At 38.0% G+C, this 18,256-nt stretch overlaps 1 protein-coding gene across 2 annotated transcripts in view; it reads left to right on the top strand.

The window, feature by feature from the left end:
- EEFSEC (eukaryotic elongation factor, selenocysteine-tRNA specific) overlaps nucleotides 1-18,256 on the top strand; it is a 120,800-nt gene that overhangs the window by 872 nt on the left and 101,672 nt on the right. The gene's annotated exons all lie outside the window — the stretch shown is intronic.

Here is an 18,256-nt window from a genome sequence, read left to right as displayed (position 1 = left end):
TTATTTATCGTGTATGGAGGCTTATTGTACTGAGGCTTATTAATGGCACCGCACAGCCCTATAAATTGCTGTTTTCTTGCCCGTTAAAGCTGTCAGAGTTTGTTGTCTGTAGTTGAGAGCTGTGATGTAGTGGCTGAACATGCCCATGTCGTCTTGGAGGACTAGGGAGTTGTAACATGATAATTTTAAGCTTACAAATAATTTTGTGGATTTTGGTAACTCTTCATTTTAGTCTTCATAGAGTATGTCAGAAGGTTAATTTGGTTTGCATTAGGACTCATTTTAAATTAGTTCACCGTTTTCTGTCTCCCCTTCCAGCTCTTTAGAAGAGTGTTGAGAGGTGCTCGGTGCTTGGCTAAGGAGATGATGCAGTCACAGCTGCAGGGGTTTAAAGTGGTCACAGGTTGTTGTAACTGCGGGGATCCGCCTGCCACTTCAGTTCCTCTGCCAGTGTCTCTTTAATGACAGCTTGGTGGTTGTTTGGTAGGACAATGTTTCTTGGCTAGACTGATGTTCGGGCTGAGTTACTTGTCCCGATGTGGGAATTCAACTCCCTTTTGAGCAATTGTGCTATTTGTAAGTTGCATTAGTGGTAACGCTGTTGTATTGTTTGCACTTCTTGTGGGTAGGATAATAAATATTTACTTATTTGTGAGTTTCAGCAGCAGTAAAATGGTCTGTTTCACACCCGTGTGCTCCACAGCTGCGGGGGAGGCGTGCCAGTGTGCTTAATTCCAGGAACCTGCGGTCTTGTGCTCGTTTCTTGTACTTGGCAAGACCTTATTATTCTTTAGTAATTGTAAGCACCTGATTATCTTCTAAAGAGCAAAGTTGATTTTGGCAGATGTTTCTTGGATGTGCTGAAGAGTCACTTGTAGTCAGACATTCCTTTCTGCCAGAAGCAGCTACTCTGAATGGTGTGAACTTTCTCATGGAGGGGACGTGGGAAAACTTAGAGATCAGCTTCGACCAGTTTTCTTTTTCAGTAACTTTAACACTTATTTGGGTGGTTGTTTGATACACAGACTTCTCATTGCTTTCTGTTATTTTTATGAAGATCTTTAAAGTATCTAGTCACAGCTGGATAAGTTATTCAGATTTGCTTATTGATAGGCTGTGCAGGGAGAAGGAAGGCATGGATGGGATGAGATGATGATAATTTTCTTCCCAGCAAAAATAATTCTTTCTAGATGGTAATTCAGACACACAAGCACATCAAACTTGCTTAGTTCCACTTATGCCAGGTTATGTATTTTATTGAAGTAAACCAGTTGATTAATGTGACTTACTGCAATTCTGTGTGTTAAGAAAGGGTTGTGGAGAGGATGCAGTGTTGTGTTAATAGTTTAAAGAATTTGGAACTTCAGTTTTCTGCTTGATAATAGATGTATTTTGACAGTGAATGCTTTTTTTTTTACTATCAGGTTTGAAAGGTGAAACCTTGATGATAAAACCTGATCTGTGCCTGTGGGACTACTTAGGTGCTTACAGGTTTGGTGTGGTTTGGTGAAAGTCAAACTGAAGTGTAGCATGTCCTGTGTAACAGGATACATTCTTTGGTGTTCATGTGTGTTTCAATAACGCCAACTTTTTCATACTTCAGGAATGGAAAGTGAGTCCTCCCAGATAATGGTACTTGAAAAATTTAGGTTATTTTCATCTACTTCCTTGTTACTAAGCATTAAGGGTTCACCATTCCAAACATTTTCTCTGCAGCCAGGAATGTCACTACCCTTTTCTTTTTGATGGAATCTGTGATTTCCCTGTTACTACATGGTTTCTTTATGTATGGCTTTTCATTAAGACATAAGTGCAAAGTACTTAATCTTCCTGTGTTTATTCTGCATTTCCCATACCTCTTTAAAATGGCACTGTTCTGAATTGAAACCCTGGGGTAGCTACAGGTGGAAGTTGACCTGCAGAAAAGCTAGAATGCCTGTGAGCAAGGGAGCTGGATGTGAGGATTTGGAAGGTGGAGTGACAGCAGAGAGGGCTGCTTCAGGACTCTGTTAGTCATGTGCATGCAGGGTTTGCAGGAGAAGCTACTGCTGTGAAAATGTTTCTGCATCTTCTTGTTTGCAGTTCTCTATTGCTTGGCTTCCCCTTGAGTGCTCCCAGCTCATGGAAACACCCTCTGCTGTGGCAGGGTAGCACCAGCATTGTTCACTCAGGTCCCCCATGAGGTGAGGAGCTCAGGGGTTTCCATCTGAGGAGTCACTCTCTGCCTCTTCTCTTCCAAAGTGCCATTTTCACCAGTGGTGTCCCAGGTTATCTCTCTTGTAACTCTCATCTTTTCTGTGCTCCCAGAGTGCTCCAAGAGTTAATTCCTTTGCTGTACAAACTGATAAATCTGCTCACAGGTTAAATGTTACTATTTACCACTCTTTAACATATTTCTGTACGTAGCTAATTCCTGAAGTGGATTTTTTCATGTCAGAATCTAGCATTGCATTTTTGTCATGCTGTGCCAGGTAGTGCTTGACCTTGTGAGAACTTCTCCCAGTCACTCACAAGATGCTTGTTCAGACACAATACCTTTGGATTAAATGAATGCAGAATATTTGAGCAGTAACCAATTGGAATGAAAAATAGAAGTCGTATTTCATTCTGTGTGGCAACATTTTTCTTGCAAAACTTGTCCTTGAAAACAAAACATATCAAATGTTAAATCAAAAGTGTTTTGTTTTGGATGGTTTTTTTGTTTTTTGTTTTTTTTTACCTGCATGCTGGGAATGGGAAATGTTGCAGACAGTTTCTCCCAAGATGTTTTGTTTTAGATGGAAGGTGATAGTCAAGGTTGGAATGGAATAAGTAATAGTTGCTTGGTGTACTTCATCATGCCTTTCACTTGTATTCAAACCATACTGGTTTATATTCTCCTAAGGCTCTTGTGAGTCTGTGGCAGGAAGGCATTAAGTTATTGTGGGTAGCTGTGTGGCTTGGACTGTGCTCTGTATTTCTGTCTTACTCTTTCAAACAATCAGAACAGACCTCTTTATTTTAAAACACAATTTCAGACTTTTCCTGTGCTTTAGCAGGATCTTGTCTCAAGCAAGGCAACAAAATCAGTATTTACAGCCATTTGTGTCTGACTTGTGCCAAGCAGTAAGAAGCACTCAGATCTGCCTTACACTTTGGTTTGTGCACTGAAGGAATGACTGCAAGATGCAGGACTGATATTTGTCACTACTGCATTCTTCTGTTGCTGTAGATTTAGGGTGGTATTTTTGGTAAAATTTCACACTGAGATGGGATACTTTCTATCAGAGCACTATGGGGTTTTTTAAGCCTCTGTTCTTTTTTTAATGTCTGGCTCCTCATCTTCCACAAAACTGATGTTAATGTCATTGAAATAAAATAAGAGTTGCTTTTACATTTGTTTGTCACAGGCCTGTGCACCAGTAGGGTCTGGAATGGTTTCTCAAATGAGTTCAGCAGGAAGGGATGCCTGCAGAGAGGTTAGACAAGTTAATCTGCCAGACGAAATTCAATCCCCATATTTCATTTTAAGACCACTTTGCGTAGCAAAGTAGTTTAAGCAGTAGCAGATTTTTTCCTTGCTGATGGTTAATTTCATGCCCTACAAAGGGTCAGCACACTAATATAGGAGAACATGATTACCTCATCCCAACTTCCCCCACACAGGCAGCCAAGGGTTACTGAGTGTTTGGTTTAGGTGAGCTGTTGTTGGATGCCCTTTATCTGTTTGATTTTGAGATGGGTCCTCAAAACAACTTCTAAATCAGAAAATTGTCTTTTTTTTTCTTTCCCTGTGAAGTTCAAAGGACAAAGTATCCTTATAGGGTTTTAATTGGAACGCTACTGCTTGACCCTGGTTGTTTAAACCTGGGCTGGGGGGAACTCTGACAAACTTGTAGTTTTGTAATCCTTATGCCTGTCTGAACCTTTGACCTTTTTACTTTATAACTAGAGCTTCATTGTCACCATTTGTCCCTGCAGTTCCTTTCAAAGCACACTGCCTTGCAAGTGTCTGTTTCCACTTTGCTGCTGTGTTCAGCTAAGGAAGGGTATTAATTCATACCTGATACATTGGAAGGGCCAAGACTTTTGAACTTGCACTAGAGCTTGGAGAGGGGGAAATGAGCATAGCAAAAGCATGTCTTGCTGATGCAAATGAGTACAATGAAAACAGGCCTGGGAGATCAAGGGAAATGTGGTCTTGCTACCAGCATCCAAATTCAGTCAGATGCAGATTATTTGTAAGATTAACATATCACAAAAAATCCCCACCTTTTATCACAGATTAGTTGTTTTGCTGAGTTTGTTATAAGCTTTTAAGAGGATTTGTAAACTCGGGGTTACCTTTGCTTTACTGCCATGAAAACACCCTTCTGTCAATGTGAGCTTTTGTTTGTTGAGATATTTGTGAAGATGTGACAGTTCTTGTTTTTTTTTTCTATTCTAGGTGAGTGAGCAAGTAGAGTTTTATAGTTGTAGATATATATGTGGATGACTTGCTGTTGAGTACAGATGTCAAAGACGGGAAACCTCTGGAGGGAAAGAGTGCCCTGTATTTAGTGGATATCATTCTGTTCAGAGAGGAGTCACCAGAGAGTCTCTGGCTGCCAGTTGGAAGTGAGAGTAACATAATGAACCCTGTTCTGGTGGAAAAAAAATAAAATTAACATACATCTTGTGTAATGTAATTCCTATCCACAAATCTTGATGTTGTGGTTGATGTTATGGAAGTACTTGTTAAGGGACTTCAGCTAGCACTAGTGGGAATGTTTTCTGAAACCTATTAGACTCTTTGGGTTCATGGTGCTTGTGAATTGCTGACACTGCTTTGTATTAAAATTTCAAATAAACTTTATTTCCTTAAATGAAATTGAAAGAGTGTCTTTTTTTTGGTCCCTATAATTTGGCTGGTGCCAGACACTTGTCTGACAACACGAAGGAGTATTTTTATCGACATTTTAAAATGAAAGCTACATTTTTTTTAATTATGCATGAAGAAGGGCAACCAGTATAAAAACTTTGCGTGGTCTCCAGAACCCTGGCAATGGGACTTTGTCTCCTGGATGTTGCAGTGCACAAGAGGGCAGTGTTTGCTTGCATTGCAGGATCTCAGGGATAAGTACTCGGGTAACAGGTCAGCCTGGGGGGAGTGACCTCACTGTGAATCGAAGCAGAATTAAGTACACGATTTGGAACACAACTCCGGGTTAATTTTCTTGTTCTTAAAGAAAACATCCTCTGTGTTTTAAGGAAGGTTAGTCTTATTTCATCTATAATTTGGGTTGTGCTTTTTATACCTTAGGCAATAAAAACGTGTGGGGTGTTGTCTTACACATGACATGAGACACAGGTAACAGGTGAGAAAAAACAACTGGTTTGATGTGGGAACCATGGAATTTATTGTGTACAAGTCTCTTATTTCCTTCCTCATTTCCCCATGTGTGTAAATAACTGGGTAAAAGGAATCTAGTTGTACTAAATCTGCTCTGAACCACTACTGTGTGAAATAGAATTTGTTGTGTGATATTGGGCAGAATGAAACTTGGGGGGGTGTATCAGGGTTCCTTAAAACAGAGATCTTGTGGATTTTTTATCTGTCTATATCATAACTGTAATAGTTCTAACTTTCTATGTATTGCATTACTTCTTGTTTTTGTGGGTTTTGTGAGTGATGTGACAGTGGAAAGGGATTACTATTATTTCTGTTCTATGCCCTTTTCTGCAATTTTGACTTGAAGCTGATTTTGCTGTAAAAGTTACACATTCAACAACTTCCTAAACTTACACAACAGCTCTTAGGCAATATTAGAGACTGGAGCAGGAGGAGTCTTCTATTCATTTTTTGGGTCAAGTAGTTTATAAGGAGCAAGAGACCCATTGTCTCCTAATAGCAAAAGTTATAGTGAATAATCACCTTCCCTTCTGCTGCTTCTTAGAATCCTGTCAGAAATGTATTGGTTTCTGTGTGGGGTTTAAAAGATAAAAGTAATTGTGCATTTCATGTTTGGAACATGTGATTTATAATGGAATTCTCAATCTAAAGTGTAGATTTTAACCAGGAGTGGTTTTAATGAAACTTGTTTGAATGTGAAATTGTCCCTTGCTAATATGACAATTTTTCTACAAAGCTTCCGAGTGGTTGTGTTTGTTTGCTTGTATACAACAAAAGTGTGCTATTTGACACTTTGTTATTTGACACAAAACCATGACAGCTTCTCAGGAAAACTTAATAACCAAGCACTGTAATTATGCTGTTCAAGTCTGCTTGATCATTTTTCTTATTGGTTTTAAAATGGAATTTCTTTGTTCCAGCATACTGTGTGCAAGCATTCATCAAATAACCACTTTTTACTTTTGCTTCATGTTTATTCTTGCTTTAAATTATTTTGTAAGCTGTTTGGAAGAGCAGGGAAGCTTTGTTAATCAACTTTTAGATGCTTTAAAATATTAACTAATGTAGTGAAGTATTATAAATAACTGCATAAAATCTAGAACAACTTACTGTAAAATATGGAACATATTTATAGTTAAAATTACCCTTGTCAAAGTAAATTTAAAGCACATTTTTCAAAGTAGCATTTTTACTAATGATGGATTTGCTTGCTTGCTAAATAGTACAGTTGAGCAACTCCATGATGTGCTAATCAACAAACCAGCCTTATAAGATTCTACTGTATGGGTTCTGCATCTTGATTTAAAAGTTGTCTTCAATTAGTAGATGCTAGATACAAGCAGAAGGATATGTTGCTTATGTATAAACCTATTTCTAATAGTTAGCTTGATGGAGCCATGAAATGAATTTTCTTAATATATTTATTTTGGGCTTTTTGTAGTTAAAATAATGCATGTTCTTGCATGGCTGTTGTAAAGTACTGTTTATAAAAACCCCTAGAGAAACAAAATGTTGATGGAAGAATTGAGGTTATAATTGTAAAGCAGATATCTCACTAAGGGTGCAAACCAAACCTGCACACTGTCATTGCTAAAGTCCTTTAAGTGTAATCAGAGTTGTTTTTCCTTGTGCCAGTGAGTTTTCTGTCTGGAACCCTAAGGTTGGCCTGGCAGGCTGAAGGGCAAGGGCAGCTGTTTCACAGTGGTCATTTCCAGCTGGATTCTTGAACATGTTGTGTTCTGTGGGTCTCAGCTCCTCATGGGGTAAAACTGAGTTAAAATTACCCTTGTGAGCTTCAGCAAAGAGACTCGAACAGCTCACACAATAGCTGGGATTGCAGAGACTCTGCATTCTGTGAGAAAATATTCCTTGTGCTATCTGTGAAATTCAGATTAGGGAGCTGTGCTGAAGTGCTTCCTTATACTGTTTGCTTCCAGAAAGTGTTGCAGGCTAAGTAAATACCAATAATTCTTATTTCCTATCTCCTTATCAATTATTTTACCAAAATGTTCTCATGCAGTTTATCTAATCTCTTCAAGTGAACATGAAATGGTTTGTATTGGCTTCCAAATTGAATGACAATCTCAGTTTCAAACTTAGGCTGATTAATCCTACATTAGATTGTAATTATCAGCATTAGCAACACTAGGAGTAGTTGGGACCAGACAAACAATAATAAATATTTATTTCTGTTTAATGCAGCAGCAGAAGGAATTGGTGGATAGTAGAAGGAGTGGATATGGAATAGACAGGGTAGCTTAAATAAAAATGAAGAAATTGTATCCAGGAGTGTCATGGAGGTAAATAATGATAAGGGGGAATAAAAATTGAAGTGTGAATTTTGAGATTTATATTGGTCTGGGTAAGAATCCAGGTTCCCTCAACTCAGGCTCTAGAGAAGAGTTGATTCATTTGTGCATATGGTTTTGTTGTGAAGCTCCTTACTTCATGTTATAGAAAGGATAATGATGATGACTCTTGTCCACTGCAGATCCGGCTTGTTCTGCAGTACTGGAAAAATGAATTTAATATTGTTGCCTGTAGCACTATCTTGTTTTTTGTGCTTATGTTTTCCTTTGTTTTCTGTCTTATTTGGGATGAAACATATGATTGGTATATGATTGTAAGCTGGTATCCTTGGATCTCAGGAGCTCTTTTTAGTTGTTAAACTCTGCCATAATTTTTTTGCCCAAGTTTTACCTGTCTTGTTTCCATTAAATGCATTGTAGAGCAGATGACATACTTTAGATGTGATTCTTCAGTGTATGTAAAATTTGAAATGGTCTTGAAGAACTTGTTGGGTAAAAGAAAGCTATAGGAGTGTTTGAGTGTTGTTGGTAGAACTATCCTATCACATTAATAAGGATAGGCATAGGAAATGTTTTTTGTTGTTGTAGATGTTTATTTATGCTTAAATTTACTTCTCTTATTTTAAAAACTAGCCTTGCAGCAGTATTGCTTTGGGGAAGAAAGTTTTCCAAAGTATGCAAAAACTGCATTTCAGAGAGAAAAACAAAATTGTAGCTTTCTTTTTTAGGATCCAGAAGAGGGGGAGGGAAAATAGTTTCCTTGTATTTGACTGTGCTGTTGGATGGAAGACAAAGCTCAGTCTCTCTTGCTGACTAATGTCATCATCAAGGCATTTTTTTCTCCCACAGAGCAGTTTTGTCTCCATTGAGACCCCCACAGCCATTGGCAAGACCATGGCCTGAGATTAAATCTCACGCTTGGGTGAAATTCTAATGACTGTAATTGTTTCCTCTTTTTAAGTCTGTGGTCCCTTCATCAAAGAGTGGTGTGGAAGTTATGCATTTATGTTGTAAAAGGAGAGGTCATGATTACCTGAACCTGTGGTTGACTCTGGGGGGATTGTGTGTGGTGTTCTGGCAGTGGTTATGCACGCTGCCATTGCGGTGTGTGAGATGATTCAGAGAGGCTCAGAGTGCAGAGTGGCACAGCTCGCTCCTCGCTGCCTCTGGGCTGTCCCTTCAGGTGACAGTGGCAGCAGCAGCAGCTCTGGTGTGCTGGTCACCTGCTGGGACAGCAGGGGAGAGGCACTAAATGTGGGCTGAGGGAGTTTCTGTGAATGATCCTGTTGAGTTTGTGAGGGTTACCAAGGACAAGGTGAGAGATGAGTCTCACTCTGTGTTCTCAGAAGGCTGATTTATTATTTTATGATATTATATTGAAAGAATACTATACTAGCACTATATTAAAGAAAGAGCAGGATACAGACAGGAGGCTTAACAAGAGTGATAATGAAAAACTCATGACTGACTCCTCAGAGTCCAACACAACTGATGGTGATTGGTCATTAGTTAAAACAATTCACAGGAAACCAATCAAACATGCCCCTGTTGGTAAACAATCTCCAAACCACATTCCAAAGCAGCAATCAGATAATTATTATTTGCATTTTTCTCTGAGACTTACCAACTTCCCAGGAGAAGAAATCCTGGCGAAGGGTTTTTTCAGAAAATATGACAGTGACATGATCCCATGCAAAGGGCCTGGGACTCATCAGCAAGTGTTAGTGTTAACCCTAAAAATGCTTGCTGGAGGTGTTCAGCAGCTTGAAGGACAGCACCAGTGTGGTGGGGCTGGTTGTGGAGGAGCCCAATGTTAGTGTGAATGTGGATATGCAAAGAATTGCAGATAACTTTGTAGGGAGATTGCCCCATCCTGTAAAAATTGGAATGTATGCGTGCAGCAGTGTTGCTGTGTGATGGAAAGATTCACATAATTATTTTGTGTTCTTTGGCTTTAATGTGCAGTTTTGTATGTATACAATTTTGGGGACTGTGCTGTTCCCTAAGTCTGAAGATTTATGAAAAAAATGAACTGTACATTAATTAGAAAACATTTTGAGCTTTTACTCTATAATTTAGCAAGTATCCTTTAAAGACATCAAAAGATCTGACCAAGACACATTTCATCAGAGAATAAGTAAAATTATTCAAATAATAGTACCTAATTTTAGGTGCCTAGGTTACATTTAAAAACTAAAGAAATCCCAACACATCATCATTCTTAAAAGCATTCAGAATTAGAATCTTTCCCTGATCTCTGAAATGATGAGTATTCAGTTTAAAGTATTAAAAAGTTTATCAACAAAAAGCCACCAAGTGTCAGCAGTACTGTTCCCCTCAGGGACTAGCTTTGGGCATTTGATGCTGAAAACTGGCCCGTCTGGCTATATAATAGCTTCAAATCATATGGTAATATGCCTAATTTTAAAAAATCCTTAAAGCCTGAAAAGCAAGTTTTTACACTGAAATTACATCTGTTTGTTTATATATGTATAAATAAAGGAAATAATAAAACCATTTAAATAATAGTTAATATTTATTCTTGTGTATGGCTAAAAATTCAAAAGTCACAGGTCAGGCACACCTGATGGGTTTTTTAAGGAAAAAAAGGAAAAAGTTTTTTAAGGAAAAAGTTTTGTTCTTGGGATTTGCTTGCTGTTTAAAAGGTTTTCACCTGTGGGAGGGACCATCATGAGTGTTTTTTTCTCTGAGTTGATGTTTCACCTGACTAACAGCTGAGATGCTCCCGTTATTTCAAGTGCTGTGATGAAGTTTTGCTGCCTATGTGTAGTTGAGGTCTCCATTCACTCTCTCTGGTGTGTATTGCCATATCCAGCCATTGTGGCTTTTTCTGTATAAAGCTGGTGTTGAACTGAAGTTTCTTGTGGGAACAGATTCACCTGTCTGTGGTGCTGCGTAGTGCTTTTAGGGGAAATACCAAAAAAAAAAGTGTATTTGGTTAAATTGAACTGTATCAAACTTGTGCAGAGAAAATACTTTTCTGGTTAAGGGAACAAAAGAGTTTGAACTGAAGCTAAATTCTATTTAAGAAAAACAAAACAAAAAACCAAAACAAGTGACTGAGAATTCAGTCTTTATAGAAAGTTTGTTTGAGGTGCTTTCATTACTGAACTGTGTTCACTAACAAATTATGTGGAGGCAGATGTTTGGGAGTTCTTTCATTGTATGTCCCTAAGTGTGCTTTTTTATTTCTTTTTAACTTTATATGCAGTATAATATAGTTGATTATTTTGCTAATGTCCAGCCCCGCTTAATGTCCCTGAATGTTTTCTTTGTTGTAATTTAAAGCCAAACAAATCAAAGTGAAGATAAATTTAGCTGTCTGTTTCTTTACTTACCCTGCACCAAGAAACCAGGGAGTCCTAAACTTACTGTGTAAAAGAATGTTGTTTTTTTTAAGACTTGCTGTCAAATTGATGCAAGTTATTTTGGTCACTGTACTTGGTTTTTTTTGTTTTTTTGTTTTTTTTTTTCCTTTACATTACAGATATTTATTTTTGCCTCATTAAGAGAATGGTGGAGTGTAGCTAGGAAGAGAATAGATCACATAGAAAGTGATAACAGGTTTATGGAGTTTCTTGTTATGTCCTTGCATATGATTGAATCAATCCTAGGTAAAAGCAGAAATTACTAATGGGACTCAGCAGTATCCAAGCCTGAGTTGCAGTTCATTCTCACAGCTGCAGGGAAATGGGCTTCTCTGCCTGCCCAGTGCTGCTGCAGAGGGAGGAGATTGATGCTGCTCTCTTGGGACTGAAAACTTCAAAGCTTTCGTTTTGCTGGTAAAGCCCTTCCTAAAACTTGTGTGCTTTGAGATGTTGTGATTCAATTTTCCATTGACCAATAGAATTTAGGTCCTGGAGAGAGGCAAATCTTCTCATTGTACATTGAATTCTTGTTTTTCTGAGTAAGAGAAAACATTAGGTAGGTTTAAAATATGGTGATTACGGATGAGGAAACTGTTTTAAAAACTCTTTTCCTGAACTCTTGTGGTGTCTCAAGTCTTTCTCCAGCCCCAAGGAGTACCTTGCTTTTAACACGACACCAGAAGTAAAAAGCATATAAACAGATGCTTTTATTACTTCATTGAGGGAAGAAAAAAATTAAATATCCATTTCTGTGGGTATTTGATTTTTTCTTCTATGTACACCAGTCATTAGACAATTTCATTTTATGTACCTACATACCTTTTCTCCTCTTTATATGCTTTATTTCAATGTTATATTTTTACAAAATGGCAAGATAATCTTTTCCTCAAAAGCAAATTAACTATGACATTTTAAATATAATTAATAAAGATAATTTACTGGAAGTACTTTAAGGAAATCCTCTAACAAAATTTAATTTAAGTCTACAGTAAATTGTCAATAAGAATATACTTAATAATGTTCCATTGTATTTCTCTTCCGTTATTATTATTATAGGCTTCTCCAACACCAGTTGTCTCCATCATTTGATGCAAAGGCCAAAGTCGTTAGATAACAAGTATATTTACTTAAGTTCATTTGAAATGAAATTCTCATTCTGATTTTTCCATCCCTTGTTCTGTAATTCTAGTTCTTGCTGTCAGGAAGTTCAATTTAGAAACCATTGTGCTCTCTGAGTCTACAAGATATGAATGGGAAAGGAGACCTAACAAAATGTGAAAAGCAATAATTAAAAATATAAAAAAGGCTCGTACAAGGCAAGAGTATCTAAGAAGGGGTTTTGTGAAGGACTGAAGTATGTCATCTTTAAATATTCTTTGTGTACTTGATATACTTTTGATCCTGTTTTGTATTCATGCTTCAGAATTTCTTCTCTTACTCACAGAGATTAGATTAGCAGGGGCAGATGACTTCATTGCACTTGTGGGTGCTTCGTTTCCAGAGCCCCATCCAAGCTAGAGAGTGATGGATCTGTGCCTGCACTTGCTGCTCTTTGAATTTTTGCTGGGACTGGTGTTCTCTTGCCATGTGCAATTGAATTAAAATCTACTGTTATAGCTTTGGAGTAGCAGCATTAGTGCCTTGCACTCCATGTTGTTCTGTTGTTTATCCAGGATTCCTGATTGTTGCTTATTTTGAGTGAATAACTTGAGCAGTGCCAGCATTCCTGAGAGCTGGTCACATGAGCCTGGCAGAGCAATGGGTATTCTGAGCAGACTTTGTTTTCTGTAGGCTTTCTTCCCACTTCCCTGGGGATGCTGTCAGCCTTTGTTTTAACTTGAAAATTTAAATTTTGATTTGTGAGGAAAAAAAGTGGTTTTCAATGATTAAATGAAAAAGGAGGGTGAATGTGGGATGCAAAACTGTGAGACCTGCTGTACTTAGCTCCCAAAGATCCTCCTCTGTCACAGTTTTGTTCTTGTTGAAGGTTTTGAGCTTGAGTGATGTTTTGCTTAACCCACAGGTGTTACTGCTCACAAACTCAGCTTACAGAAACTGCTACTACTGCTTGTAAAATGCTTGTTCCTTTGTGTCAGCACTTGTATTTTATTCAGTTGTTTGTTCATCCTGGAGAAAATGCTGGAAGGGCTTGCACTGAATTTTACTGAAGTATCTATGATTAGATAATCACGTTCTGGTTTGTATAGTGTTTGAGCTGTCTTATGAAATTCTATGTAGGGTTGTGTTGAACAACTTCACTTTTGGAAATTCTTCAAAATACATAATTGAAAACTCTTTTCCTATATTTATGAGGGCTTTTAGAGATAAAGGTCCTGGTTTTGTATGTTGATGGTTTCTGTATGTTCACCTCACAAAGATCTGTGCTATTCTAAGTATAAAACTTGAAACAATAAAATAACGTGGTTGTGTCAGAGATTAAAATACTTTCCTTATTTAAGGGAGCAAGGGTCTAAATTTAGTCTATGAGCTTTGTGAACCTAGGGCCTTGCTTTGTGTTTATCTGTGAGGTGCCATGCATATTTGCAGCTCTGTAGAAGTACCAGTTCAGTGCCCAGCCGGGTGTTCTGAATCCATGAAGCCTTGTAGGAATGAACTCAGTAAGGGAGACTGCAGGATTAAGGTCCAAACCAGAATGAAGTCAGACCAGGTCTGTATTTTACTCCTTGGCTGGAAAAGTTAATTCACATGAATATCTATTGTTAAATAATAAACTATATAATTCAAAACATTTAAAGTATTTATTTTTAAACTAATATTCCCCCAGTGAAATTTGGAATATCTTTATGGCACTCACTCTGCTGTAACTTTTTTTTAAGATGTCATCTGTCTATAAATCATGATAACTTAGATTTTTAACCTTGCCTTTTCTTAGTCCTATGGACAACATTTACTCAGGCATTGCTACTGTCTCTTATCTTGGTGTGGTTATAGATCATTAAATTCCAGCCCCTCTTAACACAGTATAAATTCTAGTCTTGACAAGAATTGTGCCTAGTTTTATTTAGTAATTAAACTTTGCGCATCTTTCTTCCCTTACGGTGAGCTTCACCTTTTATATTTTAGTGGACTTTTAATAATTATATGGAGAATGTAATAATGTGAAACACAAATGCCATGCACCCTGCAATTTCTGGAGTGCTTTGTGGTGTTGGCAGTTTAGATAGCATATCCACATGATATAGTTTGTTTTGTCCTGAAGTGCTGGGATGTGAAATCTACATGGCTGTTGACCCCTTGGGACTGCTCCGAAATGAGGTGTGTATCTTCTGCAATCCTAGTCAGCAAAAATTTAAATAAAAATAAATCCACTGTCAGAAGCCCTTGTGCTGGCCTGGCAGGAGGTATGAAATAGTACCCTGTGCTTGGTAATGGCCTGTTGGAGAAGGGTCTCTAGCACAAGGGGATGCGACTTAGTGGAATAAAAAATTATGCAAAATGCTTGCTATTGTCATTAGATAGTGAATTGTTGGGCAGGGCCTGGTGTCTGCCATGGGCTGAAGGCCTGACAACTAAATACAAAATAAATCTTGAATGAAATTTGAGTGGTGAATCCAATTTATCTTTTAAGACAAACAGAGGTTACAGCCTTTGTGTATAAACATGGAAAACTCTGTTAAAGTGAACTGAGAATAAACAAATATATCACTGCTTTGACTGTGGTTTTCAAGTGATATGTTTGTGGTGATTTTTCCATATAAAAACTTCCCTTGGTAGTTCAGTATAAAGTCTTAAAAACCTTAACCAGAATAATGTAATGGCAGCATTAACTCTTCAGCTACCCTTCTGCTGAAATTTGCAAGTTAGCAAAGCATAAATCAGAGAGACTGATGCCTAGAATGTGTCCAGAAAAATTTGTTTTCCAAAGTATTGCTTGTTTACTTTGGCTCTAATTATCTGTGTACACTGCAGAGAATAAAAGTATTTTCTTTCTCAGAACTGGCATCCACAATTTGTTTGGGACTGATTTGTTTGAGATTTCTTTCATGCACTCCTATGGCTATGTAGTAATGTGGGTGCTTGAAATAAATATTGACATAAAAACTAAGCTTGTTTGCAGGGTGTCTTTCTTGAGAACAATCTACTTTTTGGACATGTATCTTATTTTTCATCCTTGATCCAACTACTATTCTGGTAAAGATTATAATTCTTTTTGGTGTTTGGAGATGGTGAAGGTTTGGAGAGTAGTAGTGCTGTAGAAGTTTCACTGAATTTTTTATTGTGACATGTAATTAATTTCCCAATTTGCATGTGTGTGGAGTTGTATGTTGAAATATAAGACAGAAGAAACAACCTAATTGTTCTCCCTTTTTATTTCCATTTGGTTATGTTCTGCAGCTGGAGTCCCATCATGACAGTTTTCTGCATTACTGTCACAGAAATCCAGAAACTTGCATCAAAACTGGGGTTCATCATGCTCCAATGGACAGGCAACTCTAAGGCAAAATGCAACATAGTTCTGGTGACTTGAGGAGGTTGTCTTCCAACTTCCCACTAGGTATTAGTAACTCTTCTGCCCATTCTACATTGACCTGCTTAAGATAAGCAAAACTGTAGTTGGAAGAAAAGAAAAATCACTTGGAGGACTCACTGCAGTTGAGTGTATGAAAAGGGTTATATGTCAGAGATTTTCTCTGGTACGGGCATGTTTATTGCTGCCAGTTTTAGGAATGCTCTTTGTCCATGTTATCCCCCTCCATTTGGTTCTCAGTTGTGGTGGGATTTGCCCTTGCTTGATTGACGAATTTTCAAACTGTCTGCGTAGCGTTCTGTCTATGCGGGCGATGACTTGGCTTTGCAGCCTCGCTGTCACTTTGCAGCTGTGCACCAGGTTTGGTTGTTTTGGGCAGGCTCTCCTGACTCTTGCTCAGAGCTGGAGCTCTCTTTGAGAGGAGCTTCTTGACCCTTTGTACTTTGTTTGGTACCCGCCTCGCAGGCGGGCTCTGGAGCCGCAGTGTGGAATGCGTGTCTAACGCGTTCCACTTGGACCTCAGTTCCATTCCATAATGTTAGCTTTAATTGGCTGCTTTGAAACTTTCATGTCCAATTTGGTTGTACACGGTAAATTACCACCCTCCTCGCCTTCTCCTAGGAGCACGAAAGTAGAATCCAGACTCTGCTTTCTCTGCTGCCTTCTGGTATTGCCCTTGAGCTCTTTTAGGGACAGCACTGATGGGTAGTGTTTCTGTCAGAGGACAGACTTTTTTTCTAGTGGATTTTTTTTTACATCTAATCTTCCAAAGACTGTACCTTTTAAACATTGTGTTAAACATTTTTGAACTGAATTCTGCATTTGAAAGTTAAAAAAAAATTAATGCTTCTCGCCCAAAGAAGTATCTCTAGCTTAATAACTGTTGCCTAACTCTTAATGTGGCTAGATAGCCAGTGTGTCCTCCAAGTGATTTTTATTTTCTTTTAAATATTCCTGTGTTTTAATTTTAGTTACTTCGTTTGAGTGCATGAGGACATTAGGGCAACATCAATGATCTAACCAAGGCTGGACTTTACCATGTAAGAATGCCTTTGTAGGTGCTTCTGAAGTGTCAGAATGTGTAGTGTGGGCAGAATGAGAGTCTGTTACTGGACAGATTTCATCTAGGCTTAAATATATGATTGGAGCATCACCAGAGCTACTTTTGAGAAAGATGAGTAGTTGAGTTACTTGAGGAAAAAAATGGGCAGTGCTGCCTACAAAACAAATTTTGCAGTTCAAACTCAAAACAGTGATGAGTCTCTTGTTTGTACTTGGTATGAATGAGGTAAAACAAAGCCTGCCTTTATTCTCCACATCAGGCTTATGAGCTCATGTTTCGGCTTTTCCTTTCCCCTCCCTTTCTGACATGGGCTCTTGTCTTTTTTTTTCCTTGCTGAACAGACAGTAACTCTCCACAATATTTTTAATCTCAACAAGATGTCCAGTGGCTGATGATGCAAAAGTGTTGCATCAACAAAGAGGGGATGATAGCTGGAGCATTCCAGGTCTGACATTTTTGGCTGAGGAGCTGTGTATTGTGGCCACTGATTCCTCCCTGCACAGCATGCTTGCTTGGGGCAGGAGACTACTTTTCATTGACTCCTGTTGTGTGGCTCCCTGCTCCTTATTTTAGGTTTCCCCAAGAAGTTATGACTGGGAGTCTCATGGTTTTAGATGAAAGAGCCTGTTGTCTTACTGAATTATCTCCTTTCTGTCTATATTTAAACCAAGTTGGCAGGTAAAAAAAGCCAAAAAGATACAGTAAAACAAAAGCTCTCTTATGATAATACCTGAGGATCAATTAGAATAAAAGTGCAATAATTATTTAATATTTTTTTTATTTGCATATGTTTGTTGAGGCTACTTGCTTACCTGTAGTCCATTGGCACCCAGCAGTGGAACTGACCTCATTGCATTGACCTTAAGATGGGTTCCTGGGCCCTGGTGGGATTCTGACTGGCAAAAATTTTTCCCCTGAAATGGATCATACAAAGTATTAGATTATTTGGAATAGAAAAATTAATATTATGGAATTTCAAAATAATACACATTTGTAATTATGGATATTGAGTAGCCATGTAGTGTGCAAGTGCTTTTACTCCTAAATTTTTGAGAGAAAAATTAAAGTGTAAAAGAAACATTTTCAATTTTTTTTTATGCTCTAGTGCAATATTTTAAGGTAATAGCATTTTTTACTGACTGAAGTGAACCCAACTAGTGCAACATTTCATTCACTAAAAGTATAGCTGATGCTTTTAAAAACTAAGGGCTTAAGAACTTCCTCATGACAGCTAAACTTCTTGAAACCATATAAAAATCTGCTTATACCATAATTCAGCCTTGCAGCAGTGCTTTTATTGTGTGCAGAACCTATAAGAAATTGATTTATAAGCTTGTTGTTCCCTAGCTGTGCCTGTTTGTTATGTACAACTGTTCTTGTTCATAGTCTGTGTTCCTTCACAGCATCAAACCTTCACCATCTCTGCAGCCCTGTCTTACACTCTTTCCATCAGGTAATACTTCCAGCCATGAAGTTATCCCCAATTTAATAAAGGTAAGGTGGCATAATTTGTTGACTGCTACCTAAAAGCATCATTAACCATTGCAAGAGGGGAAATGAGGGCGTGGGTTTGGTGACTTTTTTCCTTTTTTTTTTTTTTTTGCAAATCTTATTTTTGATGCAAAGGCAGTTCTG

This window comes from Melospiza melodia, chromosome 10 (assembly GCF_035770615.1).
Source record: "Melospiza melodia melodia isolate bMelMel2 chromosome 10, bMelMel2.pri, whole genome shotgun sequence".
NCBI lineage: Eukaryota > Metazoa > Chordata > Aves > Passeriformes > Passerellidae > Melospiza > Melospiza melodia.
This window is presented reverse-complemented; position numbering and strand designations above follow the sequence as displayed.